This window comes from Ceratotherium simum, chromosome 3 (genome assembly GCF_057802395.1).
Source record: "Ceratotherium simum simum isolate JZ-2026a chromosome 3, ASM5780239v1, whole genome shotgun sequence".
Taxonomy (NCBI): domain Eukaryota; kingdom Metazoa; phylum Chordata; class Mammalia; order Perissodactyla; family Rhinocerotidae; genus Ceratotherium; species Ceratotherium simum.
The window spans coordinates 78,389,960-78,416,074 of NC_141902.1; the positions used below are offsets into that span (position 1 = coordinate 78,389,960).

Sequence of the window (26,115 nt, forward strand, 5' to 3'; positions counted from 1 at the left end):
TGGGACTACAAGGAGAGAGCACCACTAACCTCCTGGTGAGGTCTTTATAGGTTTGAAAGGAAACATCTGACCTCCGCTTTGATTATCAGCCACTGCAGGACAGTGTAGAGTGTTTTGGTGGCCCTACACCTTGGGTGTCAAGGGAGATAAAGAGTGGACCCTGGGGAGAGATGACCATCAGTCTAGTAGGTTAGGCAGGAGGAAGTGAGGTTTGACCTTTCATCTCAAAGGGTGAGTATAAATTTCTGGGAGGGAGAGGGAGGAAGGTGGGGCTTTCCAGGCAAACAGAAGCACATGTATGACTGAAGCATGGAGACGTGAGGCAGCGTGGCAGGTCTTAGGGAATGCGATTGGTTTGAACTGGCTTAACAGAGTAGCCAGAGGCTGAGGTGGCAGAGGCCAGATTGTCCTGTTTAGACGGCCACAGAGAACCCCTGAGAGGGTCTCACCAGAGGGCTGACACCACAGATGACTGTGGAGGGCAGGGAGAGGGGGCGGAGGCCTGTGGGCTGGGGGCTCATCCTGTAGTCTCTGGGGAGAGATGATATGGCCTGAGTAAAGGCTGGTAGGGTGTGGAAGAGGGGCCGGAGGTGAGAGACCCTGAGCAGGAAGAGCTGGCAGAGCTGTGCGGAGGGCCCAGGAAAGGGAGTGGTCAGTGGGAGCAGGAGGCAGGAACTCAGAGGGAGAGAAGATCGTCTTCGAGATGGGAAAAGAATTGTTGAATTCCTACTTCATGAAGGACCAAGGAGCTTTTGAGGGAGTGGGTATGGGGCGTGGGAGGGGGTGGGTAGGAACTCGAGAGTCAGGCCCTTAGCCTTGCTGGCTGAGGCCGCAGATCCGGGAGAACTCCATGAGGAGTGGAGCATGGAATAGGGGAATGAGGAGCCTGAGGAAAGCGACCAGAAAGTGGGTGAAAACCAGGAGGGAGGGGGGTTGGCGATTTTCAGTGGCCGAGTGGTGGTCGCTGGAAGACTAAGTTGGATTTTAAAAGGCAGAGAAAGTAAATGTGAGCTTTTTATTTTTCATGAAAACTGTCCAAGAAGGGGAGAAGAGAAAGGGTGAGAACAGAAGGGAACAAGGTATTTTCCTGTGAAGATGGAAAATTGATTGTGCAGTGTCGTTCTGGGATGAGGAGAGAAGCAGTGCATGTAACAGATGCACCGAGGAGGGAAAGTGGCGCAGAGCCTGGGTGCCAGTGGAGAGAGCTTCTTGTTCTCTGGAGGGAGTGATGGGGGAGCAGAGTCCGAGGCGTTTCCAACCGTGACCTCTCTTTGGGAGGTAGGAGTCGAGTCCGTGACAAGCGGAAAGGAACCACCATGATGGAACATTCAGCACTTGCTTCGTCTTTTGTCGCAAAGGTACTTTGGGGGCCCGAATTTGACTCATCTTAAGTCGATTCTGAAAGTATTTCCCAAAGATGACCTCCAACATTATTTTCAGCCATGAGAACACGGGAATATCTGTGTGGCCTCCCCAAATCCTGGCTGAGGAAGATGACTCTCCTGGGGATGTTTGTCTGTTTTTTGTCTTTTTGTCAATGCTCAGTCTTAGCAGTCCCGCTGTGGGTCCTGCGGCAGAGGAGGGGCATCGCATGGTAGGAGAGCTGGGAGGGTGTTCCAGGCTAGGGGACCTGTCAGTTGCCAAAAAAGATGAGCTCAAAACGTGAGATTTCACATCAAAAAATCCATCAGCTTTGGGGAGTGATTAGCTTAGAGGTAAATCATGACTTCCTCCCCTTCCTACAAGCCTCTGGGGGTGGGGGTAGGGTGCAAGCCTGGCTGGAGTTCGCAGCATCCCAGCTGTGCCCACGTTCATTGCTCTGTGTGCGGCTTAATGGAACCAAGGATTCTTTTAGGCTCTGAAAGCGATTGCTTGCCTCCATTTATCTGTGAGGTCCTGGGTTTGCATGGGGCAGCCCCCTGGAGGCATGTGACTTCGCTTCTCTCTACTGGCTCGTTCTTTCCCCTACACCTTGGCTGATCCACAGGCAGCGGTACTGTTGCTTTACTGAGCACAGCCGTGCGCCAGGCATATGTAGAATCACGCTTAATCAGTGCTCCTTAAACTCTGGAAGTGGATGTCATGACTTCTGCTTCACAAAGACATGCTCATGGACCTGACGTCTTAGGCAGTACCAGCCCGCACGTAGCTGAGCTGGGCTCTGCCGTGCAGCAGGCCTCTCCTCGCCCTCCCCTGCAGACTCAGAGGCACCCCATCTCCTGCAGCTGTTGTTGCCCAAGGTCCCCAGGCAGGCAAGGACACCGGACAGCCCCTGGGGCCCCGCCCTGCTTTGACCAGAAAGTTGCATTGTGACCTGATGCCTCTTTGTTTTGTCATCCAACAAAGGACTTGGGGAGGGGGCAATGGGGAGTTGTTGTTTAATGAGTAGAGTTCAGTTTTGCAAGATGAAGAGTTCTGGGGATGGATGTGGTGATGGTTGCACAACAGTGTGTATGTACTTAATGCCACTGAACTGTACACTGAAAAAGAGTCTAGATGATAAATTTTATGTTTATTTTACCATAACTTAAAAAACAAAAGGAAGAACACAGCACTGTGTCCCCATAAACACTCACTGAATGTTATTATTGAAAGCACAGGGCCAGTCACAGAGACACTCAATACATATAAATTCTACCTACAGTTATTCTTCATAGCCCTGAGTTTCTGCCTTCCCACCATTCTGCAACTTGTTTCCAGTCTCTCCTCTCTCCTGTTCTCTCCTCCACGTGTCATTGTAACTGTGTCTCTGTCCTTCTTCCAGGTGGGAAGCTGTTCTCTAGGGTGGTTTGACCAGGATGGAGTGTGTGTTTGTAGGGGAAGCTGGCTGGATCCTCTTTCTAGATGCTGAACTGTCAAAAGTGATCCTCATCTGAGGATCCTCCCCGAGTGCCCTCACCCATGTAGTACACCTGGGCATCGTGGGGAGGCACCAGGAAGCCTGACTCACAGAAGTTAGGGCAGTGTTTATGGTGCCACAACAGCAGGCAGAGCCCCGGCTCAAGATGGAATCTGAAGGAAACCTTGAAAAGATGAGCCCCTGCCCGTAATATGCGCCTTCTCTAGTCTCATCCCGATTGCACTACCCTTCCCTATAACAGTCCACCCCATAAAGACCAACTAGAGTTATTAACAAAAGTGACTAAAAGTGGGAGGAGGCTCTGGAGAGTCACCCTTTCAAAGCCTTTATTTGGAATTAGTGTGCAAGACCAGCAGTATAGACCATAACTTTCGTTTTAAAAATAAGCTTTTTTTAATTTGAAGTATAGCATAAACAGAAAAGTATAAAAATCCTAAATGTGTATTGCCATGAATTTTCTCAAGGTGAACACATCCATGTAACTACCACCCACATGAAGAAATAAAGCATCACCAGAACCCAAGAATCCCCCCCGGTGTCCCCTCCCAGCCACAATCCCGCATACCCAAAGGTAACCAGAATCCTGCCACCAAATACTATTTTTGCTAATTTCTGAATTTCTATAATATGTACTCTTTTGTGATAACTTCTTTCACTCAATGAGAATCGTTCATGGGTGTTGAGTGTGGCAGTAGTTCATGGATTTTTACTGTCATATAGTTTTATGTTATATAAATATACAAGAATTTATCCATTCTACTTTTTTTTTTTTTTTTTTTGTGAGGAGATCAGCCCTGTGCTAACATCCGCCAATCCTCCTCTTTTTTTGCTGAGGAAGACGGCCCTGGGCTAACATCTGTGCCCATCTTCCTCCACTTTATATGGGACGCCGCCACAGCATGGCTTGCCAAGCAGTGCGTCGGTGTGCGCCCGGGATCCGAACCAGCGAACCCCGGGCCGCCGCAGCGGAGCACGTGCACTTAACCGCTTGCGCCACCAGGCTGGCCCCCCATTCTACTTTTGATGGGCACTTGGATCTTTTCCAGTTTTTGGTCATGATTGCTGCTGGGAACACTCTTACACATTTGGTGCACACATGATTGCATTTCTATTGAATGTATACCTAGCGATGGAACTGGTAGATCATAGGGTATGAGTATGTTTATATTTTAGTGAACATTATTAATCAGTTTTCTGAAGTGGTTGTAACAAATTACACTCCCACTTGCAAATATAAGAGTTTCATTTGTTCCACATCCTTGCTAGTAATTGATCTTTCCAGTCATTTTATTGTTAATTCTGGGGAATGTATTGTGGAATCCTGTGGCTTTTCATTTGCATCTCACCAAAGACTAAAGGTGTTGAGTATCTTTTTTTGAATATTTTTATTGTCCTTTTGGATATATTCTTTTGTAAAGCTCCTGTGTAAGTTTTTTGTTCATTTTTCTGTTGAGTTTTCTTTCTCTTTGTGCTTTGTAGGATTTCTTTTTATATTTGCTACCTTAGAGCTTTGTTAGATGTACACATTGCATATATTTTCTCACTCTTTCTTTCTCACTTTCAGTAGTATCTTTTGATGAAGAGAAGCCTAGCTTATGAATCTTTTCCTTTAAGATAAGTGCTTTTTGTGCCCTGTTTAGGAAATCTATGCATACCCCAAGAACATGAAAACATTCTCCTATGTTGGCTTCTAGAAGCTTTATTGTTTGGACTTGCACTGTTAGGTCTGCAGTCTACCTAGTGTCTATTCTTTTATGTATGGTGTGAGGTAGATGTCAAGATTCATTTTTCTTCCAGTGGGTGTCCAGTTGACCCAGCACCATTTATTACCCCAGTGCTCTCTATAATAAAGGTCTGATTCTATTTTTGGTGTTTGCTGACAGTTTTCAAACCCCGCCTTCTGCTTTTCCTTCTGCCCCACCTCTGGACAAGCTGATAAGAAAGCTTGCACACAACCTTGTGTGGTGCTGGTGGGAAGTTCAAACCACACAAGCCCCAGCCACTGCATGCAAGTGCTTCCATGGCCTCACCCCCTAACCACCAGGGCCAGTCACTCCCACTTTGTCTTAAGCCACGCAAGCCACTTTTGGACTGGCTTTCATGCCTGCCATGTTCTCCCCAGGAAGAACAACATGTGAGTACTTAATCTCTTCATACCCTCTTGATACATCTGTGGCATCACCAGGTAGATCCCACCCTCCATGACAAGATCACAATACTCTGCAGTGTCACTTTTTCATAAATGAAATTACTGTATGTATATGAGTCGCTATTCAATTCCACTGGTCTGTTTGTCTGTCCTTGTACCAGTACCACGATATATTAATTACTGTGATTTTAGAATAAGTATTTACTTCTGCTAGTTTTAAGTCCTTCAATTTTGTTCTTCTTCAAGATTGTCTTGCTGTGTGTGACCCTTTGCATTTCCATATAAAATTTAGAATCATTCTGTCATTTTCCATACAGACACTTGTGCATAAAACCCTACTGAGATTTTGATGAGGGTCCTTTGAATTATAGATCCATTAAGAGGGAGCTGATATCTTTAAATTGTCTTCAAATCCATAAACGTGTAATTTCCCTCTCTTTGGGCCTACTTTAATTTCTCTTCGTACGTTTTGTAGTTTTGTATACACAACATCTTTTATTAGATTTCTTTTAAGGTATTTGGGTATTGTTTTTGTTTGCTATTGTTGCTATTGTAAGTGGTTTTTTTTTTTTTAATTCTGTGTTATAATTGCTTTTCATGGGTATGTATAAACATGATTTTTTAAATATATTTCCCTTGTATCTAGCAACTTTGTTAAATTCAGTTATTAATTCCAATAGTTTATTTGTGGGTTGTTTTAGATTTTCTAGATGCATAATCATGTTATCTATGAATAATGAGTGTTTTTTTTTTTCCTTTTTGCACTGATTGCAAACCCCAGTTCAATGATTCCTCTCTTAGGGGAAAATCTTTTGGTATTTCACTTTTAATTATGTTGATTGCTCTCAATTTTTTGGTGAACACTCTCTGTAAAAGTCAGAAAGTTCTCTTTCGTTTCTAGTTTGCTACAAATTTTTATCATGAGTGGGTATTGAATTTTATCAAATGCTTTTTCTACATCTAATGAAATAATCATAGAATATTTTTCCTTTATTTCGTTAATGTGAATTATATCATTGATTTTTGAATATTAAACCAACCTTGCATTCCTGGACTAAATATAACCAAGTTCTGATGTGATATAATTTTTATATATAACTCCTTTTCATTTAATAATTTTTAATAGTTTCTTTGCAACTGTGTTTAACGGTGATTTGCCTGTAATTTTATTTGTATGTGATGTCAAGGTCAGGTTTTGGTATCCAGGTAATAGTGTCCTTATAAAGTGAGCTGGGCACTGTTTTCTCTTTTTATGTTCCTTGGAAGATTTTGGGCAATATTGGTGGGTTTGTTTTTTTCCTTAAATGTTTGGAAGAATTCAGTGGGGAAGCCATTGAGGTCAGAAGTTATTTGAGAAGAAGATTTTTAATTACAGATTCAATTTCTTTAGTAGATACAGGACTATTTGGGTTTTTGTTTCTTCTGGTGTCAGTTTTGCTAAGTTGTGTTTCAGTAATCTCTTCATTTCTTAAAAATTGTCACAATTAGTAGTGTTAAGTTTATAATGTCCATTATTGTCTTTTACAAGTAATATCCGTCTTTTCATTTCTGCTATTGTAATATGTGCACTATTCCTCTTCCTCACCTCCCACCTCCACTTTTATCAGTCTTGCTGTTGTTGTTAGTGCTGTCAAGTTGATTTCGACTCCTAGTGACCCTGTGGACAGCAGAGCAGAACTGCCTGGTCTTTTTGCACCATCCATTCACCTTCTGGTGCTACATCAGGCAGTGCTCCACTGCTTTTCATGGAGTTTTCATGGCCAAATTTTTTCAGGAGTGGGTGGCCAGGTTCTTCTTCTTAGTCTGTCTTACTCTGGAAGCTCCGCCAAAACCTGTCTACTATGGGTGACCCTGCTGGTATTTGAAATATGGTTGCATAGCTTTCAGTATCATGGCAACACCAGCCACCACAGTATGACACCCAACAGACGGGTGGTGTGGTTCCCTGACCAGGAAACAAACCCAGGCCATGGTGAGAGCATTGAATCTTAATCGCTAGACCACCAGGGCTGGCTATAGTCTTGCTAGGGATGTATAAATTTAATTTTTCCCCCAAGAATCAATATTTGAGTTTATTGATTTTTCTGTATTATATGTTTGTTTTCTGTTTCATTTTTTCCTGCCTTTATATTCATTTCCCTCCTTCAGCTTTATTTGGGGTTTAAATTGCTATTCTTTTCAAAATACTTGAAAGTAAATGGGTATCTAGTTTATTTGTTTTTCCAGCCTTTCTTGTTTTCTAATACAGGAATTTAAGATTATAAATTTCCCTGTAAGCCTGCTTTAGCTGTAATCTACTACTGTTTTTGATTGCAGTAAAAAACACATAACATAAAATTTACCACCTTAATGATTTTTAAGTGTACAGTCAATAGTGTTAATTATATTCACATTGTTGTGAAGTTTATCTCCAGGACTTTTTCATCCTGCAAATCTGTAACCTTATACCCATTAAACAATAGCTCCCCTTTTTCCCTTCCCCCCAGCCCCTGGCAGCCACCATTCTACTTTCTGTCTCTATGAATTTGACTACTTTAGACACCCCATATAAGTGGAATCATACAGTATTTATCTTTTTGTGACAAGCTTATTTCTCTTAGCATAATGTCCTCAAGATTCATCCATGTAGCATGTGTCAGAATTTCCTTCCTTTTTAAGGCTGAATAATATTCCATTGTATGGCTATGACCCTTGTTTTAAATCCATTCATCCATTGATGGACATTTGGGTTGCTTCTACCTTTTGGCTATTGTGAACAGTGCGGCTATGAAGATCGGTATGCAATACTGTTTTTATATGTTGTATTTTCATTATTAATCAGTTCAAAATGTTTTTAATTTTTATAATTATTTTCTTTGATTTATGGGTATTTTATCACTTTTTTTTTTTGTGAGGAAGATCAGCCCTCTGTTAACATCCATGCCAATCCTCCTCTTTTTGCTGAGGAAGACTGGCCCTGAGCTAACATCTATTGCCTTTTTTCCCCTTTTTCTCCCCAAAGCCCTAGTAGATAGTTGTATGTCATGGTTGCACATCCTTCTAGTTGCTGTATATGGGACACTGCCTCAGCATGGCCGGACAAGCAGTGTGTCAATGCGCGCCTGGGATCCGAACCCCGGGCCACCAGTAGCGGACCATGTGCACTTAACTACTAAGCCACAGGGCCAGCCCCCCTGATCTATGGGTATTTTAAAGGTTAATTTCCAAATGTCTGCATATTTTCTAGTTATAATGTTGTTATTTATTTCTAGCTTAATTACACTGTAGTCAGAAACATATCCTTTATGATTTTAACATTTTAAAATTTACTTAGACTCATTTTAGACTTGCCCACCATATGATTCATTTTGACAAAATTTTCTATGTGCCCTTGTGTATAGTTCCTCAGTGTAGTAATTTATGTATATATATTAGTGAGGAAAATTTGGTAACTATGGTGTTCACATCTTCTATTCATTCGTACTTTTGTCTGCTTATATTATTTACTGAGAGAAGTGTGTTAAAGTATTCCACTGTGATTGTACGTTTGTATTTTTATATTTCTGTCACTTCTCTTGTTATAAATTTTGAGAGTATATAACTAAATACTATAAATTTGGAATTTAAATTTATTCCCAGCAGGTTGCCCTTTTTTAAAAATCATGAATTCTTTCTCTTTTCCTTTAGAAATGCCTCTTTCCTAAAATCTGCTTTGTCCAATTATCAATATAACTATACCAACTTCCTTTTTTAAAATAAATTTTTTACATTAGAATAGTTTTAGATTTACGGAGAAGTTGAAAAGATAGTAGAGAGAGTTTCCATATATCCTACACCTGCTTTTCCTATTGATAACATCTTATACTCCTATGTACCATGGTACATTTGTTGCAAGTAATGAACCGGTATCAATACATTGTTATTAACTACAGTCCATACTTCATTTGGATTTTCTTACGTTTTACCTAACGCCCCTTTTCTGTTCCATGATTCCAGGTAGGATGCCACATTAAATTTAATCTTCTCGTCTCTTTAGGTGCTTTTAGGTTGTGGACTTTCCATGTCTTTGACCTTGACCGTGTTGAGGAGCACTAGTCGGGTATTTTATAGACTATCCTCGAATTTGATTTGTCTGATATTTTTCTCATGCTTAGGACAGGGGTTATGGGCTTTTGGTCAGAAGACTGCGTAGGGAAAAGCACCATTCTCATCATATCAAATCAAGGTTACATAACTTCTCACTGTCGATATTATCCTTGATCACCTGGGAGATATGCTCCCTCTCCATGAGGGGGCAGTCTCTAACAAATTATTTGGAATTCTTCTGCACAGGAGATTTGTCTGTTCTCCCCCATTTATTTGTTTATTTGTTCATTTATTTACATCCATATGGACCCATGGATATTTATTTTACACTTTGGGTTATAATCCGGTACTGTGTTATTTATTTTGTTCCTCAGATTGTTCCAGACTTCACCCTTTTCTGATATATCCAAATATCAGACTAACTTCTGTTTCCCTTCTCTCTAGGAATTTGGCCCCTCAAATTCTCACTGCTTTAGTAGCCCTAAATTATAGTTTCTTGTTTTCCCAGCCCCATGAGACTGCCAAAAGTTCTGCTTAGTCCTGTTGTCCTCCTAACCACCACTCTCTGCTTGGTTTTTGTCATAACCTCTTGGCACCCACCAGTTGTAAATCCACAAATGCCTTGGAGAGAAAAACAGCACAGAATGCTGAGCATATTTCAGTGTATTTTCTTGCTTGTCAGGATCTCAGCCCCTCAAGTCCTAGCTGCCTTGGCAGCTCACCAATGCTTCCACAGAGATTGTTTTATTTTTTAATTTCATTGAGAGTTTCTAGTTGTTCTTGGTGGGAGGATTAGTCTGGCACAAGCTGGTGCATCATAGCCAGAAGTCGAATTCCTCAGGCATAACATTTTTTACTTGCCCCACTATATCATGGTTGATGGTGCCGCATAGTATTTTAAGACCTGGTGCCTTGCATCCATACATCAGATACCCTAAGTAATGCAGATTTTATATGTTGTGTAGGAAAATGAGTCCTTCTTTGCCTTTCCTTCGTTTATACCCTTTGTCACAAGGACTATAAAAAAGGATTGCCTTCCACGTTCTCTTTAATGTAAGGAAAAAAAGAATGATCTTGGAATAAGGTAGGCTTCAACATAAAAGCTTTTGAATAAAGGAACAGATGGGGAGAGCTATGTTAAATGGGCTTTTCAGTCTTGGAGAGTCATGGGACAGTGTAATTGCTGGTGCAAATTTTTGTTTAGACCTTAAAAAAATTAAACCTCTCTATATGGTTAAGAATGGACTTGCATAAGTACACTGCTTCAGAGATTAAGTTTGAGGTTCACATTGGCATATCTGGCGGTGAAAGCATACCTTTAACTAGATAAGGTAGAATATGTAAGGTCTTCCATGCATGCTCTTGCTAAACCTTGTCTCTGCCATCCCTGTACTTGGCTTGATATTTTTCCACCTCTTTCAGTTTTGTGTCATCTGTAGTTGCAAAGAACTGCTGTCTTCTTTATCATCATCCAAGGTTGAACAGAACCAAATCATAGGAAAAGTCCCCACAGATTGACAGGTGTCCATGAACTGATGCCTTTTTAGTATGATCGTTCAGCTGGCCACTAATCCATCTCGTTTTGCCACATCCAACTCACACATTTCAGTTTGAGTCACAAGAATGTTGGGAAGGACATGTTGTGTATCTTGTTAAAATCCAAGTGTGTTCTCTCTTCTGGGTCTCCCTTGCCTACCTCTGTACATATCCGATCAGAGAAGGAAATGGGACTGATTTCACAAACTTACTCTTACTGAACTCATTTTTAGCTCTCCTAACTGCCACTTTTCTTAAAGGTGATCACAAACCAATGCTTTAATAAGTGCTTTTTAGAACTTCTCTGTCCAATATGACAGCCACTAGCTACATGTGGCTATTTAAATTTAATTTAAGTCAATTAAAATTAAGCAAATTAAGAATTCAGTTCCTCACTTGAACTGGCCGTGTATCAAGTGTTCAAAATCTGCCGTATTGGGCAGCACAGATAGAACACTTCTGTCATTGCAGAAAGTTCTCTTGAACAGAGCGGTTCTAAAATCTTGATTCTAGAATCAGATTTGAGCTCCCCAGTCTGCCTGTTCATCATTTGTCTCGTTGACAGACATTTACATGGTGTTTTCCTGTAGTCAGTGTTCTGTCACCTCTCCTCTTTTTCACATTTCCTCCAAAATGACCTTCAGATGACTCTACTTCTCTATTGCCCAAACCAGTCTGAAATGCAGGTATTGGATATGGACTACCTGCTTGGCTTCTGAGGAGGTTGCATTAAAAATGAAACTAAGCTACGTTTGGTAAAATAGGATCCATGCCTGACGAGCAGCGCCGTCTAGCTGGCTGATGTTTTCGCGAGTGTTATTGTTGTTAAGGGAAAAAGAATGTGATCTATATTGCTTGGCCCAGGATGTCTGTTTCTGAGCATGATTAGAGAGAGATGAGAGGAAGCTCTTGGAGAATCAGCTGTCAGGTTGTCTTATTCCCTAAGTGGATGCCATCAAGTGCAATTACAGTGAGTGAGGACCCTGTAAAATGAGTGTCTGGGGTCCTACGTTTGTGTCTTTTACAGCTTCTTTAGTAGAAGAAAATTTCCTGTTTTAAAAGACAAAAGAAAATGCCCCCAGCCCTCCCGGGGGTGACAACCTCAACTGCTGGTGGGTAGCGCCTCTCCTGGCATGTGCCTGGCTGCCACCCCAGGACCCACACTTACCAGTTAGGTTTGCTGGTGGATGATAAGGGGGAGGGGGCAGATGGAAATATTTTAGGACCCAGATCCTGAATAGCATTGTTAGTGGAAGAGCTTATTATCATGTCAGAAAGAAGGAAAACCTTTCTTAGTTGAGTGAGTACATTTAAAAAACAAAGACTCACCAGACACTTGGGATATTATGCTAATGGGATTTGAAGCTCCGTCCCCTGTTTCAAATGCTTGCTCAGTGGTATTTGCACCCAAGTAGCAGATCATGAGTCAGGTACGTGGGGGCTGGGGGGGACAAGGGTGAAGGGAGAACTGGAGGAAGAAAACTGGAGGAAGAGCTCTGGACCCAGAGGCAGGCAGCAGGTCACCAGCTGTGTGACCTCAGGCAGGTCACTGCAGTCCTGAGTCTTGGTTTCTTCCCCGGCCCATCCTGCTTCACAGAATTATTGTGGCGACCAGAGGCATTTATGTGCCAGGAGCTGTGTTAGATGTTTTGCATATGTGTCTCTGGTCATCAGAGTAACAAGATAAGCTTGTATTATCACCTCTTATAGATGAGGCTCCTGGAACTTGAAGAGCACGCCTGTCAGAGTAAACACTCAGTAAAGTTAGTGCTGGCTGTTATTATTTTTATGGGAAGATCCCTTGATTCCTGGGTCCAGACTTCCTCTCTGTGGGAGCTTAGATGAGGTGGGGAAGGTCTCTCAGCCTTTAGCACCTCCTGTGTGATGTGGAGATGACAATACTGGCCTCTGACTTGAAGGTAGAGTGTGTGAAAACGTGTTTCCAGGGCAGTGTGCTGTGCTGATGTATGGTTGTATTATGATGGTGGAAGGTAAAGAGAAAGGGCCAGTGGAAAACTGGGAAGAGCTGAACTGCTTTTCAGAGGGCAATGACTATATTGTGCACCCAGAAGCTCAGGTAGTTGGCTTGGTGGGAAGAGAGAAGTGGCTCTTCCGTCTTCTGTCCAGGAGGTACCCCCTGTTGATGTGCTGTTGGGTTTGGGGTCTCCTCTTAACCTCTCTGGCTTTTCTCTTTCCTCCCTTCCTTCTTCTCCTGTTTCTCTTGTTCTTCTGTCTCTGTTTCTCTCTCCCTGCAGTTTATCTCCTATTCCTTCTCCTTCCTCCTTTAAACTTTAACAGGTTCCTTTCATTATGTTATGCTTATTAAATAAATCTGGCAATTAATATGTTTATGTGTCTTTCCAAGAAAGCCAATGTAAATGACTTTGTAAATTTAGACTATGAGAAGACAATAATGATGGCAGCCAAGCAGAGCTTTTGAGGAAGGAGGGTTGGGTCCTGGAGGTGGATTATTTCAGTGGGTGTGTTTGCACAAAATGGTGCCTTGCCTGCATGCTAAAGGGAAACCTGAGGGTCTGACGCTCTTGCTCCCTGACCGGGCATGTCTCAATGGCTGTGCTGGGAAGAGAATCAGAACACTAGACCAGGTTCATCTAGAGCTCTGTTCCCTTCTGAGAAACTTCCTTTTGTGTTCTCTTTGATAATTTCCTTCTCTCTATTTTCTCTTTCCGGAATTACCGCTTATCTGATGTTGGACCTCTTGAATTAATCCTGTAAGTCTCTCTTCTTTTCTTTCATTGTCTTCATCTCATTTTCTTTCTGTTCTTCCTTCAGATCTTTCTAACTGTATCTTTAAATTCCTATAATGAAATTTTTAGAGTATCTTTTAATTTCTAAGAGCTCTTTCTATTCTTTCATCATTTCTTTTTGGTAGCACTCTGTTCTTGTGTTTTGGAAGCAATGTCTTACATTTGTTTGAAGATATTAATTACTATTTTGTTTATTTTAGACAATTTCTCCTGTTTCCTGCATTCTCTTTGTTTCCTTTGATTTCCTTGCACTCATTTATCTGGATTTTCTTCTTCCTCTGTGAGGCCTTCCTCCGGAATCTCTGATCCTTGGTTGTTCATTTACATCGAGGAGTGAAGCACTGGAAGTGGGTTGGAATCTCTGTTTGCAACGTGGCTGCACTTAGCATCACCTGGGGGGCATTAAAAACTACAAGTCTGGGGAGGTCTGTCCCAGGCCAGTTGGGTCAAGATCTCGTGGAGTGGGGTCTAGGTATTGATAAATTGACATCCAGAGATATTGATAGACAGATATAGATCGAGACATTGATTTTAAGTCCCCAACAATTCTAATATGCAACCAGAGCTGAGAACCACTGCTCAGGATACCTCCTGGGTGACGGTGCTGGTTCTTTCGAGAGTTGGTGTAATTACCACGCACTGAAACCACTCTAGTGCTGTTACCTGCACTGGGTGCCTGGGAGACTCTGATTGCATCCATATGATTTTCTGTCTTTCTGCACCTTTGGAAAATTGCAGAGTGGGAGGAATTGTATATACCTATAGCGACAGTTGAGCGAATTAAGTTTCAGGGACCTATGGGCAGGAAAGATAAGCTCACATCCCAGGGGGGCACAGGCAGTTTTTCTGCCAGAGGCTCTTTACAGCTCTGACAGGAAATGTGGGAAGGAAGCAGGTAAGCTCAGCTATGAAGAGTGGGAACCAGGAGGGTTGATCTGGAGGTAGATGTGGCCAATGAGCTGGCCCTAGCTGGGGGATGGAGCAGGACCTGTGAGGGAAGCCTTGACTGAGGCCAAGAGAGTTTGGCCCTTGGGTTCTGGTGAGGCCACCTTCCCTCTCCCAACCGCTGGGAGAACAGTAGAGTCCAGGAGTGGCAGGGTATGGTATATCAATATCAATATATCTATATCAATAAGTAGGAAGAAGCTGCGGTTTGAGAGGGAGGAGAGAATAGGAAACACGGGGCCAGCAGTAGAGGAACGGTGCCCCATCTGAGCCCTGCTCCCCGAGACAGGTAGCCAGAGCCTGGACCACCACCATTCACGGCCTGTGAACTTGCCTCAGCCATGCCTCCTCTTGGAGCCTTGGCTTCTTCAACTGGGAAAGGGGATCAAGATGGTACCCACCTAGCAGGAGAGTAAACGTGTGATGCATGTTGGGGGCTGGGACTACCTAGGCTGGAGCACAGGAGGCCAGTCTGGTGTATTATATTGCTCTCTGTTTATGGTGTAACTTCCCCCATGCAGGAGAGCTCAGGCTTGCTCTTGAGTCTGGAGACTGGATGAGGCATGAAGATGGAAGGGAAAATGAAAAAGTGAAGACCAGGGCACTCTGTAGGCTGGCCTGTCACTCACAGTGGTGCTGGGCTCTTGGTGGGAGGGCCTGGGGGTTCTACTTGCCTTATGCTCCTCTCTCCCTTTACCTCCCCATTCCCCTGGGAGCAGGGGCTGTGTCTAACACTGCCAGTTCTGTAAGGAGGAAGGTGGCCTTCTATATCTCCTTTTGGCTTGGGATGATGTATTTTTGACTAAGGGTATTATAGATGGACAGAAATTATTTGTATTTTCTTTGTAAAGCCTTTGAAGATCCATGCAACACTGATGTCCATTCCTGAACAGGATTCAGGTATCACAGATAAAGCTGAGTGTTCCCTTGACCAGCAACTGCAACCCTCTTCCTCTCCCCAGAGAGAACCACTCTTAGGGGCATAGTGTGTCTCCTTCCAGATCTGCCATTACACACTTCCATAAGCATATGTGTATTTGTGCAAGTCTGTGGCTGTATTTGGTTTTTACACAAATGGAAGTTATCTCAGAGTGTGCATTGTTCCACCAGTGAGTTTTTCCCTGCATGGTGTTTTGGAGAACGTACATGACTATACAAACAGGACTACGTAAGAAATCTACCTCATTTGTTTTGACTGCTACATTTTTCCAGTGACTGCGTGTTCTGGATACTGTTGAATGAATACACTTCTATGATGAACCGTTAGGTTGTTTTCTGATGTTTGCTGTTACAAACAGTGAAGCTCGTGGGTTCATGTTTCTCTAGAGTGGATGGCAAGTGGGATTGCTGGTATCATCTGCATTTTGCAGGTAATAGATACCATCAGGCTCCCTTCCAAAGTGGCTACAGAGTGACTTTGTCCCTATAGTGTCATTAGCTCCTGATATTATCATTTTGCTGATGTGGTGGGAGGAAGATCATGGTATTATTTTGTCATTTCCCTGATGAGGTGTGAGGTCAAGAATATTTGTATTTTCTCTTGGGTCAATTCACCTTTGTTATTTTGCTTCTGGTTTTCCATTGGGTTATTTGTCTTTTCATACTGATAATGTGTTTGCGTGAGTGTTTGGGTGTTGTGTGGTGTACAATCAAAAAAGGTTTTAATACATCCTGGATACTAATCCTTTATTTCAGATACTTCCACTATTTTCTTCCAGTCTGTTAATTTGTCTTCTTTGTTTTAAAATTTTGATGTAGGAAATTTATTACTCTTTTTCTTGCTGGTTTTTCATTATGTCTTATTTAAGAAGGCCTTCCCTACACTGAGCATCTAATATTTTAGAGTCATCTCCTTTATCCTGAGATCGTTAGTCCATCTGGAATTTGTTTTTGTGAGTGGTGTGAGGCAGGGATATAACTCTTTTCCTAAATGGGTTGCAATGATTATAGCCCATTTTCCCCTCCACTGATTTGAAATGTTACCTTTATTGTATACTAAATTATCATATACATGGGCTGTTCTGGACTCTGTTCTCTCCTCTTGGTTCATTTGTGTATTCCTATGCCAATAAAAATTTTCTATAGTTTTATTTTTATATGCTTTACTGTTCTTCTGTAATGCTTCTACAATTGTCTCCTCTGCCATCTGAATTTTATTATTCTTTTTGGAGGTTCTGTTGGAATTGCATTGACTTTATAAATTGATTTGGACCAAATTAAAATATTTACAATATTGCTTGTTTCCATCCAGGAATATAGCATGTTTTTTAATCAAAGTTTTGTACATTTTTGTTATATGCTTTTCCTAGATGTTTTATAGTTTTGTTGCTATTTTGTATATGAAACATTTTTCACTATTACAGTTCTAAGTGCTTATTGCTGATGTTTAAGAAAGCCATTGATTTTTATATGTTGAACTTGGACCTAATCACCTTGCTAAACTGTCTTCTTAGTTCTAATAATCTGTCAGGTGATTTCTCTTGGTTTTCTACAAAGATAGCCATACCGTTTGCAAAAATGCTTCCTTCTTGCATTCTTTCTTCTCAACTTTACACCTTTAAGACTTTTCCTGGTGTTAATAGCTCTAGCTAGGATTACCAGGACAAGACTGAGTAGTGACAGTGATGGCAGATATCCTAATCTTGTGCCTCAATTTAAAGGGAATGCTTTTGTTCTTTTGCCATAAAAGGTTTGCTGAATTTTGCTGATAGATATCCTTTATCAAGTTAAGGAAGTTTGCCTCTTGATCTACTTTTTCAGGTTGACTTTTAGTCAAGAACGAGTCATTGGATTTCATCACGCTCTTTTTTTGGCATGATCATATGGAATTTCACTTTAGCTGTTATTTTGGTGTCTGGCATTGATCGATTTGTGGAGTAGGTGATGGTAGTGGTGGTAAGTTTTAGCTGACTGTCACAATGCTCCTTTCACTGAACTAAAAATTTTGTAATTCTGAGGAAAAGAGAAAAAGTATAATGAACAGACATATCCAGTGCTATCTTCGCTCAGTTGTTACTGTTGACATTTTGTCATATTTGCTCCCTCCTCCTTTTTTGCTGAAAATTTTAAAGTAAATTATAGCCATCATTATTTGCTCATAAAAATTCAGATGACTTTAAGCACATCTTCCTGCATTTCCACAATATCATTATCATACCAACAAAATCAACACTAATTCCTTAGTATCATCTAATATCTAGTCTATATTAAACATTCTTCAGTCATCCTCAAAATGCCTTCTACAGCTGGTCTCTGTATCAGGAACCAGTCAAGGACCAGAAAGCACTTTGTCAAGTCTCTGAAGTCTTCTCTTTTAACTCCGCCATGCTTTTGTTTCATTACATTTACCCATTGCAGAGACTGAACTGGACCAGTTGTCCTGTGTCAAGTCCCAACTTCAGCCTTTGTCTGATTGCTTTCTCGTGATGTCATTTAACTTTTGCCTCCATCTCTTGTGGTTCTTGTAAAGTGGAGTTTAGGTCCAAAGACTTGTGTATTAGTCAGTTTGTGCTGCATAACAACAACAAAAGAATCTCACTGACATATAACAATGAGCATTTTTTTTCATATTAACAGGCCGTGGGGCAGCTAGCACAAGTTTATTCACCTTGCAGGTCTGCTGGGATGGTTCTCCCTTGCCTGTATTTATTCTGAGACCCAGGCTAGTCTCAGACAGCCTGGTTATTCTGAGACCAGCCCCAGCCCCAGGGGCTGCCTAAGGCATGCATGGCTCGTGGTGGATCATAGGAACTCGAGAGGAGTGAGTGGAAATATGAGATGGCCCTCAAGGCATGGTCTTGGATCTTGCACATTGTCACTTCACCCACATTCCACTGGCAAGTCACACTGCCAAGCCCAATATCAATGGAGTGGGGGAGTGTGCTTCTCCCATGGAGGAAGGGGTATTTGCTCAGTGATAAATCCAATCTACAAAGCATGTTTATATTCAGACTAAAATTTCGTGGCAAGAATTCTTCATAAGTGATCCTGTATGTTTCATCCTGCAACATCTCACAGTTCGCACATAGTACATAGTATACGATTACTATTGGTAGTTGATCTGACTAGTTATGATTAATCACTGGGTTAAAATGCTGACACTTGAGCCCTCTATTGTAAACTGGTTTATTCCTCTTGAGACTTACAAGTGATCTATGAATAGCTCTTGGTACCATGTGTATTGGGTACTCAGTGAACCTTGCATTATCCATTGATGATCCTGGCCTGAATCCATTAATTCATTAATTGTTACAAATTGGTGATTTCATAATTCTCTCATACCATTTACATTTATTAGCTGGCGTTCTTCTGTAAAGAAGAAATTTCTCCCATCAACTGGAGCTATTAAACCACCCTGAAATATAATTTCTGTTATTAAAACAGGATAAATGCTTGACTGTTCCCCTTCAATTAGTAATTTTCAGAATAAGAGGGTGGTGTAATAGCCAATTTCAGTGGTTTGATAGGTTTTCTGAGGTTGAACCATCTTCCCTTTTATGATATAAACCATTGTTGGTCATAATGTATTAGTCTTTTGATACTCATACTGAACCTATTCATTAAAGTTTTATTTAGGGTTTTTGCATCTCTGTTCATATTGGAGATTGGATTGTTTTTGTTTTCATAAAATGAGTTGCTTTAGCTTTCCATCTTTTTCTGGGATCTGACATCACAAGGATCTGTTCCTTGAAAATTTAATAAAACTTGCTTTATAAATTTATTTGGAGCTGGTGCCTTTATTAAATTACACCTGTTATTTATTTTAAAATATCTTCTATGGCTATTCAGGTTTTCTACTTATGGAGCCAGTTGTGGTAATTTATATTTTTAAGAAAATCTTCCTTTTTATTCAGTTAGATTTGTAAATGTATTAGTAAAAATTTCTAGAAAGTATTTCCTTATAATTTTAAAACTTCTTTGCATCTGTAATTATGGCACCCCTTTTCAATTGTAATGTTTATTTGTGCATTCTCTCTTTTTCTTGATCATGTTTGCCTTTGTGTATATTCTTATTATACTAAGCCAACTTTTAATGAACTTTATTGTTTAAAATTTTTTACCTTATATTTTACTAATTTCAGCTTCTTATCTTAAATTTCAATTTTCCTTTCTTTAGGCTTTTTTCATACTTTGACCCTCTTTTCTACTTAGAAAAAAAAAACAACTCTCTAGTAAATGTGTATATTTTCTAATGAGTACTAATTTGGCCATATCCCATAGTCATGATATCCAGTTTTTTGTTCATTTCTAAACATTTATAATTTACATTTTGAATACTTTTCAAACCTAAGGCGTAGAGTTGTTGTTTGTTTAACTATCTTTATAGCAGTCTAGGTCCAATCAGGAGATAGAAACCATACCGTAGGTTGAATAAGGAGGCCTTATATAAAGAATTGTTAAGTGCAATAAGAGAGTAACTGTGAGACCCAGGAAACTCTCTCTGGCACCCAAGCGCTGAGGGAGAGGAGCCAGGGAAGGACCCACGTTGGAGACGGTGTAGATAGGCCACCAGAGAGCAGGGAGGCTTGTGTTGTAACCGTAGGCCACCCTCCAGAGCGCAGGCGGGGATCAGGTGACCAGCAGGTAGGTGTGGGCGTCCAGTGGTAGCTCAGATGCTAGCAAGGGCAGGAGGCCTGCAGAGCCTGCAGAATAGTGACTGCTTGGTGTGTGACCCTCCTGACTACAGGTGGCTGCAGGCAGGCTGTGCGAGGTGCTTGCCGAGGGAGACCAGGCTGCACCTGGCCTGCTGGGGAGTCCGGCAGGTGGCTGGCTCTGTGGGGTTCTGGTTTCTGTGTAGACCAAGACTACAGGGTCACCAAGGAACCTGTTCTGGGCCTGTGGACCATGATGGAAATGGCAGGAAGCCTCTTCCTCCTGCAGTGTCCCTCCCTCCACTGCCCTCTACAGAGAAAGCTTAGCACTGGGCTCACTTTACAGGAGAAATGCTTGAAGGGATTCTGTTGTCCATCACAGAGCACACATTGAAGGACAGGTTCAGAGTTAAGAGGCAGTAAATTGGTAACTGACACAATCTTTTTGTTATTAATTTCTAGTTTTATCACATTGTATTCAGTGAGTGGAGTCGTTACAAATTCTCCTCTATAGAATGTAAGATTTCTTTTGTGGCCTAATACTACATAGTCAGTTTTTATTAAAGCACGGTATATTTTTTGTTTGTTTGTTTTAACTCTGCTTTCTCTATTTGTTTTAACTCTGCTTTCTCTATTTGTTGGGTACGAAGTTCTAAATAAGTCTCTTTTGGGGACCGGCCCCGTGGCGTAGTGGTTAAGTGCGTGCGCTCCACTGCTGGTGGCCTGGGTTCGGATCCCTTGCGCGCACCGATGCACCGCTTGTCAGGCCATGCTGTGGCGGCGTCCCATATAAAGTGGAGGAAGATCAGCGTGGATGTTAGCTCAGGGCCAGTCTTCCTCAGCAAAAAGAGGAGGATTGGCGTGCATGTTAGCTTAGGGCTGATCTTCCTCACACACACACACAAATAATAAATAAATAAATAAGTCTCTTTGTTCAAGCTTGTTGATTTTATTTAAATCTTTATATCCTTACTTATTTTTGTCTAGTTATTTTGGTTTCTATTAAAGTCTCCCAATATGATCATGACTACTAATTTCACCTTTTATTCTCATTATTTGCTGTGTTTATATTTTGAAGGAATGTTGTTATGTTGATAAAGGTACTTGATGCTCTTGGTGGATTGTTTCTTTTATTAATAGGAATTTTTCTTTTTTGTTGCTTCCCATACTTTGCTGTTTACAGTCATTTTGTCTGATTAATATTGTCATGCCTACTTTCTTCTTGATAGCATTTGTCTGGGATATCTTTTTGTACACTTTTATTTTTAGCAGTCTTGTATCATTTTGTTTTAGGTGTAGTGATGCAAGAGACTGTAAACAACTCAATGCTATAGACTGAATGTGTCCCCCTCAAATTCATGTGTTGAAATCCTGACCCCCAATGTGATAGTATTAGGAGATGGGGCCTTGGGGAGTGATTAGGTCATGAGGGTGGAGCCCCCATGATGGGATCAGTGCCCTTATAAAAGAAACCCCGGTGAGCTCCCTCAGTCCTTCCCCCATGTGAGGACACAGCTGTCCATGAACCAGGAAGCGGGTTCTCACGACACACCAAATCTGCGGGTACCTTGATCATGGACTTCCCAGCCTCCAGAACTGTGAGAAATAAATGTTTGTTGTTTCTAAGCCACCCAGGCTATTGTGTTTTTATTATAGCAGCCCAAATGGACTAAGACATCATGGTTGAATTTTCTAAAATAATCTGAAAATGCATCTTTTTCAAACAGATGGACTAGAAGAGAGTATAAAGAGCGTTCTATTAGTTTCCTTGGGCTGCTATAACAAAATACCACAGAATAGGTGGCTTAAACAATAGACATTTGTTTTCTCACAATTCTGGAGGATGGAAGTCCAAGGTCAAGGAGCCAGCAGGGTTGCTTTCTTCTGAGGTCTCTCTCCTTGGCTTGCACATGGCCGTTCTCTTGCTGTCTCTTCACATGCTCATCCCTGTGTGCATGTGCGCCCCTGGTGTCTCTCTGTGTGTCCAAATTTACCTTCTTATGAGGACATCAGTCAGTTGGATTAAGACCCACCCTAAGGGCCTCATTTTGATTTCATCATCTCTTTAAAGGCCTTATCTCCAAATAAGGTCACATTCTGAGGTGCTGGGGGTTAAGACCTCAACATACGAATTTTGGGGGCACATAGTCCAGCTCATAACAAGCACATACTGAATTTGGTTTTGTTTTTGTGGTCTGATCTGAAAATCTCTTTAATAAGGTGAGTTTAATCCAGCAACACTGATATGTTCAGACTATTTTTGACATTTGAGTTTGTTAATATTTTATTGTTGCTTCTGTTTTGCCTCTTTTCTACCTTTTGTTGAGTGGACTGAGTTTTCTGCGTTCCATTTGTTTTCCTCTAATGGTTTAGAAATTATTCATTCTGTTCCTTTATAGAGATAAGTCAAAGATAAACATATTTTTCTGTTGACATCTAGATTTAATGAATACGTCCTCCTTTCTTACAAAACAAAAATACTGGAGTAGTCTTACTTCCCTCTGCTTGCTCCCCACCCTCTCCTCCCGTGCTGATGTAATTTCTGATTTTAGTTCTAGAATGCCAGCTTATTGACATATTTTACATCATCAGTTATTGGTGATTATAGATAAGTTTCACTTTTCCTCTCCCCGTCATTACTGCTCCTCTTGTATTTGTGTTTCCTCTTGGTAACAGTACCTTAATCATGAATCCTTTTTTTGTTTGCATGGCTGAAAATGTCTACACCTTGACCTCTCGTGAGAATGATAGTTTGGCTGGCTATAAATGTCTTTTCTTCAGAACTTTGGAGATATTCTCGCATTGTCTTCTTGCATTCAGTGTTGCTGAAGAAAAGTCTGATAATCTGGTTCTTGCTTCTTTGTATGTAGTCCGCACCCCCGACTTTTGAAGCTTTAGGATTTTCTCTCATCCTTGCTGTCCTGCAAGTTCACCATGATGTGTGCAGCAGAACCACTGGCTCGTCTCTTAACATCCATTCTCCCCGCCCTCTTTCTTCCTTGCATGACAAAGACACCCCTATCACTAGAGAAATCCCAAGTGTTTAGAGGCTCCTTCCCAGGAACCAGGGACATGGATCTTCCAGATTCTTTCTTACATGCCCACAGGTTGCAGTTAACAGAGTGCCCTTGAAGTTCCTTTAGATTTCAGGCCAGACACAACCACTCCAGTGAAGACTATATGAAAATAAGTGTTAAGACGGATGTGTGCGTGTCATTTGTTTACCTTGAAGAATGAAGCTTAAAACCAACGCCAGTTTTACAGGCTTCCCTATGACATCTTGGGGCATAGAAGTGTTAAGTCCAAATTCATAATAATGAGGGGAGGTGGTTCTCAGACTTGAGTGTGCATCAGAATACCCTGGAGGGCTTGTGAAATCACAGATTGCTGGGTCCCGTCGAATTTCAGTCCATCTGGGGTGAGCTCAAGAGTTTTCATCTCTGACAAGTTTCCAGGTGATGCTGTTGCTGCTGGCCCAGGGGCCACGCTGTGAGAACCACTGAAATGGACCATTTGGTCTGTTTTAACTTTGGATTCTTGGCCATCGTTTTTAAACTGCAGTGATGGAATAGAAAGTTTGGCCAGAATAAAGATCACTTTGTGTCACACAGGCTCCCAAGGAGGTCCTTCCTGCCCTGGTGCCTCTGCCCAGCTGCCAGCTGCATTTGGACACTGGACCTTACGACTGGATTGGACTTTAATGGAAATTGCTGGACACATGTAGAAGTTCCCATGTGGTCTGCTGCCTCAGATTGCTGGGGGTCGCAGTGGGCATTCAGCTCTGGAGAGGGGGGTCAGCAAACCTTGGTCCTGGAGACCCTGACTTCCAGGACGGTGTCTGACATCCATCGTGCTCTCGCAGCCTATTATGGGGCCTCAGACAGACTCAGCTCGGATTGCTGGGCCTCATCACATGGGGACACTGTCCTTACCACACTGGTGGGAGCCCCTGAACCAGACAGGCAGAGTTGTGAGGGCTTGCCAGCAGAGCAGTAAACAGTGAATGGGTTGCAATTGAGGGCTCATTAGAATAAATTAGTAAATAGCCATCAGGTATTGAAAAATAGATTGACCGGCAGCCTGGGAGAGAGTCAGGTGTATTTGCCCAGGTTTGGGCAGGAAAGGGTAAGTCAACTATTATCTCAGGCAGGGGTTCCTATGAACTCAGGACTCTGCCCAAGTAAGTGAAAGGAATGAGTGTGGCCTTGAAATCCTGTTTTCTCTTCCATGTTCAGTGAGAGTGGTGGAAATGGGGAGTGTCTTGAGAGGCTTCGGGGGCATACTGTGATGACTACATTTTAGTCTCTCTCAAATCTGGAACCTGCTAATCTGCTTTTCCGGGGGAATTAATCCTGGGATTTTTGTTATTAATTCCAAAGACGTGGCTGCTGGAGGGTAGGCAGGGGTTCTGGTGTCTCATCAAATTTGGTGCTTCACGTTTGGTCCCGGACCAGCAGCATCAGCCTCACCTAGGTACCTGCTAGAAATGCACATTCTCAGCCCCACGCCAGATCTCCTGAATTAGAAGCTCTGGGGTGGGGCCCCGCACTCTGAGTTTTAACAAGCCCTCCAGGGTGACCCTGATGCCCTGAAGTGTGAGGACCATTGTGTAAAGGAGCTGTTGGGATGCGAAGCAGGCCAGAGATGGCCTAAGGGGACAGAAAGACCAGTGCCTTGGGACTGAATATGGACAACCAAGGGTGCTGAGCGCGGCCCTGGAGCTCCCCAACCCAGGGGTCTTTGTCTCCAGTTGGAGGTGAAGGCCAAGGGCTGCTGGTGACCGGACACTGGCCCTGGCTGCACCCTCTGGGGCAGGCGAGGACTCCCTGAGTCTGGAGAAGTACCAGGTCATTGCCAGCGGCCACCCGGTTCCTCGCTTCTGAGTCCCAGCAGGGGGAGCCCCCATCCTCAGATTTCCTCATCACCTGCCAGCCACACATTCCTGCTTTGCTTCAGCCTCGTGACTGCCCTGCACACAGTCTGGACATTGTTTTTTTGTTTTTGTCTGGAAAAGCCACAGTCAGGGTCCTAATTTGCAAGTACCCACAGTTTCTCCCCTTGCCAGACTTTTCTAGGGGAAGAAAATGGTACTTAGGAGACAAGGCAGCCCAGTATCCTGCAGGGAGGATCAGACTCATCCTGCAGACGTCAGCCAGGAGGGAGAACAACCCAGCTGAGCCGAGGGTTGGTGGGCAGCAGCTCAGGAGAAATTTGGTGAGTTGCCTGTCACCGGACCCCAAAAACTGGGGTATAGGATGGAGCCGACTCTTCTCCAGCAAGGGATGAGGAGGCCTCCCCACTCAGGGCTAAGGAACCTGTGGGGGGATTGAGGGTGTGGAGACCACAGGTGCCTCAGGAGGAGGGGTGGCCACAGGCCCAGCAAGTGACCCTGCATCTTCTCTTTTGCACCCCCTTACCCCCTGCTAAACACCCCAGAGTTCCCTACTTCTCACAGCGGAAACATTTGTAAAACAAATTATACATAAATAAAGTCAAGTCATTTAAAATAAGCCAAGAGAAGCTGCCTACTTAAAGAAATCCCGTGGGAGATCTTTTATTCAGAAGATAATCATTTGACAGTGATTGAGTATCTTATGATTGATCCATTCTGGGAGTTTCCGTTCAGCCTTTTGGGTTTCATTTACACCCTCTCAGGAGCTGTCACTGAGCCCCTCTGACTCGGCACTGGGGACACCTAGACATGAAACCCAGCCCCTGCCTCCCCTGGCTTATGCACCCGGTGGTGTGTAGGCACCATCTGCAGAAAGATAAGGAATGTTCCAGGGGCTGGGCGGACAGCCTGGGGTGAGTTGGTGGGAGGATGATGTGAATGAATGATTGTGTGCGATCACAGGTTGGCCATCACCATGGACCGGTGCCTCCAGGGGGTTTGTTGGGACTGGGGTGGGGGCCTCGTAGGAGAGGAGGGTCTACAGGTGTCCCTTGTGGGTGAGGGCCCGAGGCAGGCAGGAGAGGCAGCTCTTTGGCCTGGTTCTTTCCTGCTAGAGTTAGATGAGACTGTGGAGGAATCAGTGCCAGAGCAGGTGAGACCCTTGACTCTCCTTGTGAGAGGGGCTGTCCTTCCCTGTGGACCCTGGCTCCCTATGTTCTGGGCTGGGTCCATTCTGCAGCTGCCATCTCTAGGCGAGCTGCCGAGACTGTGATCGCTGGCTTGGTGCTTTGACAACAACCTCCGCTACC

The 26,115-nt window shown here is 42.7% G+C and overlaps 1 protein-coding gene across 7 annotated transcripts in view; it reads left to right on the plus strand.

Moving 5' to 3' along the window:
- The window catches only part of APBA2 (amyloid beta precursor protein binding family A member 2), a 230,298-nt gene that overhangs the window by 119,483 nt on the left and 84,700 nt on the right, over positions 1–26,115 (plus strand). Inside the window, exon 4 of one of the 7 annotated variants that reach the window (XM_087428829.1) lies at positions 3,325–3,431. The exons of the other annotated variants lie outside the window; for them this stretch is intronic. The gene's annotated coding sequence lies outside the window, so the exon portion shown is untranslated. The remainder of the gene's footprint in view (positions 1–3,324; positions 3,432–26,115) is intronic. 7 annotated transcript variants of the gene reach the window in all.